This window comes from Pteropus vampyrus, unplaced genomic scaffold (genome assembly GCF_000151845.1).
Source record: "Pteropus vampyrus isolate Shadow unplaced genomic scaffold, Pvam_2.0 Scaffold45, whole genome shotgun sequence".
Taxonomy (NCBI): Eukaryota; Metazoa; Chordata; class Mammalia; order Chiroptera; family Pteropodidae; genus Pteropus; species Pteropus vampyrus.
Window position 1 is genome coordinate 2,050,425 of NW_011888826.1, and position 3,828 is coordinate 2,054,252.

Below are 3,828 nucleotides of genomic sequence, written 5' to 3' on the forward strand. Positions count from 1 at the left end.
AGTAAAGAAATAGCAGACTTGAAAAACAATATGCCAAATGACCCTAACAAACATATACAGAACAATCCACCCAAAAGCAACAGAATACAGAGTCTTCTGAAGAACACACAGAACATCTTCAAGGATAGATTTTATGCTAGGTCACAAAACAAGCTTTAACAAATTTAAGAATATTGAAATTACACTTAGTATCTTTACAAACTACAATAAAATAAAATTAGAAATAATAGCAGAAAGAAAAACTGTAAAATTCACAAATATGTAGAAATCAAACAACACACTCTTGAACAACTAATACATCAAAATAGAAATTGAAAGGGAAATTAGGACATATCTTGAGACGAACAAAATTGAACACAATATATCAAAATTTATGAGATGCAACAAAAGTACTACTAAGAGAGTTTGTAGTAATAAATATTCACATTAAAAAAGAAAGATCTTAAATAAAAACATAACTTGACACCTCAAGGAATTACAAAAAGAAGAACAAACTATGCCCAAAGTTAGCAGAGGGAAGGAAATTATAATGATTAAAGCAGATAAAATGGAGCTTAAAAATACAAAAAAAAAAATCAGTGAAATTAAGACTTGGATTTTGAAAAGATTAACAAAATTGAAAAACATCTAGGCTCTTAAAAAGAAAAAGACTAAAATAACTAAAATCAGAAGTTAAAGAAAAGACATTAAAAATAATGCCACAGAAATGAGAAGGGTCATAAGAGATTAGTTTGAATGATTATACACCAACAAATTAAATAACCTAGAAGAAATGGATAAATTCCTGAAACATTCAATCTGCTATGCCTGAATCATGAAGAAATAGAAAAATATGAACAGATTTATAACTAGTTAGGAGATTGAATCAGTAATCGAAACCTCTTAAAGAAAATTCGAGGACGAGATGGCTTCACTGGTGAATTATACCAATCATTTCAAGAAAAATTAACACCAATCTTTCTCCAACTCTTCCAAAAAACTGAAGATGAAGGAATACTTCCAAACTCATTTAATGTCAGTTTTACCCTTAAACAAAAGATACTACAAGAAACCTAAGCTACACATAAATATACCTGATGAACATCAATGCAAAAATCTTCAACAAAATACTAGCAAACAAAATTTACAGCACATTAAAAGGATCATACACCATGACCAAGTTGGATATGTCTCAGAGATGCAAAAATGGCCCAACATACAAAAATCAGTTAATGTGATACACCACATTAACAGAACAAAGGATAAAAATTTTGTGATCATCCTAATAGATACAGAAAAAGCGTTTGTAAAAATTTAACATACTTTCATGATAACAACTTGCAATTCACTAAGAATAGAGAGAATTATTGCAACATAATAAAGGTCATATATGAAAAAAAATAACTAACATAATAATGATGAAAGACAGAGATTTTCTTCTAAGATCAAGAACAAGATCAAGATCAAGAACTCTTGCCACATCTATCCAACATAGTACTAGATGTTCAGCCAGAATGATTAGGCAAGAAAAAGAAATGAAAAGCATTAAAATAGAAAAGAAAGATGTAAAATTATCTCTATCTGCAGGTTACATGATCTTATATGTAGGAAATCCTAAAGACTCCAAACACACATGCACAAAAAACCCGTTAGAGCAAATAAATGTACTCAGTAAAGTTTCAGGACTTAAAATCAACATACAGAAATCAGTTGCATTTCTGTATACAATGAACTATCTGAAAAGGAAATCAAGAAAGCAATCCCATTTACAATAGCATCGAAAAGAGTAAAAATCTTAGGAATAAACTTAACCAAGAAAGTAAAAAACATACACATTGAAAACTACAAACATTGCTGAAAAAATTAAAGATACAAATAACTGGAAAAACATCTGTGTTTATGGACTGCATGACTGAATATTGTTAATATGCCCATACTACCCAAAGCAATCTATAGATTCAATGCAATTCCTATCAAAATCCCAAAGGCATTAAAAAAAAAAAAAACAGAAATAGAAAAGGCAATCCTAAAACTTATATGGAACCACAATGAACCCTGAATAACCAAGATAATCTTGAGAAAGAAGAACAAAACTGGAGGCTTTTAAAAATATATAATACATGCAGGAACTAAACTCAAGGACCTTGGACTTAAAGAGGATTTTATGAATTTGACCTCAAAGGCAAGGGAAGTAAAAGCTAAAATAAATGAATGAGACTATATCAAACTAAAAAGCTCTGCACAGAAAAGAAACCATCAACAAGGTAAAGAGACATCCATCTGAATGGGAAAAGATATTTGCAAGCAACACCTATGATAAGGGCCAAATATCCAAAATATACAAAGAACTCATATGACTCAATAACAACAACAATGACAAAACAGTCTAATCAAAAAATGGGCAGAGGACCTGAACAGACACTTCTCCCTAGAGGACATACAAATGATCAACAAATACATGAAAAAATGCTCAACATTGGTAGCTATTAGGAAAATGCAAATTAAAACTACAATGAGATACCATCTCACATCTGTTATAATAACTATAATCAACAAGACAAGTAATAACAAATGCTGGATAGGATGTGGAGAAAAAGGAACCCTCATACACTGCTGGTGGGACTGCAAATTGATGCAGGCATTATGGAAAATAGTATGGAGTTTCCTCAAAAACTAAGAATTGATCTACCACATATGACCCAGCAATCTCTCTACTGGGTATTTCCCCAAAGTTTTGAAAACTCATATCCAAAAATATATTTGCAACCGATGTTCATAGCAGCATTATTCACAGCGGCCAGGACATGGAGGCAATCGAAGTGTCCTATGATAGATGATTGGCTAAAGAAGCGGTGGTACATATATACAATGGAATATTACTCAGCCATAAGAAGAGATGAAATACTGCCATTTGAGACAACATGAATGGACCTCGAGATAATCATGCTAAGTGAAATAAGCCAGACAGAAAAAGTTGAAAACCACATGATATCACTTATATGTGGATATAAACCTAAAAGCAACAAATGAATAAGACAAATAGAGACTCATGGGCATGGACTATAGACTAGTGGTTACCAGAGGGTAGGAGGTAGGGGTGGGGGGAGGTAGATGGGATAAGGGGGGTCAAATATGTGGTGACAGAAAGACATCTAACTATGGGAGGTGAACACACAGTGGAAACATATATATGCCTTACTGTTAAAGTGTGCAGATGAAACTTATTGGACTTCGTTAACCAGTGTCACTATAAAATAAATAAATAAAATATATTATGCACCCTTGGAAATTTAAATAATATAGTATTGGTATAAAGGTAGACACATAGAACACAGAAACAAAATAGAGAGACTAGAAATAAACCCATGCATACATGCTCAACTGATCTTCAACAAGGGTACTAAGAATACAAAATGGGGAAAAGATATTCTCTTTAACAAATGGTGTTGGGAAAACTAGTTATCCACATGTAAAAGTACGAAATCAGACCCTTATATTACATCGCATACAGAAATGAAGTGAAACTCAAAACTGTAAAACTAGAATAAAACATAGGAGGAAAGCTTCATGATATTGATCTTGGCAACATTTTCTTAGATATAACACCCAAAGCACAGATAACAAAAGCAAAAATAGACAAGTAGGAGTACCTCTAATTCAAAAATTTCTACATAGCAAAGGAAACAATAGAGTGAAAAAGCAACCTATAAAATGGTAGAAAATATTTGCAAATTCTATATCTCATAAGGGGTTCATATTCAAAATATATAAGGAACTTAAAGCCCAATAGCATGAAAACAAATAGTCTGATTTAAAAATGGGCAAAGGACTTGAATAGACGTTTGCCCA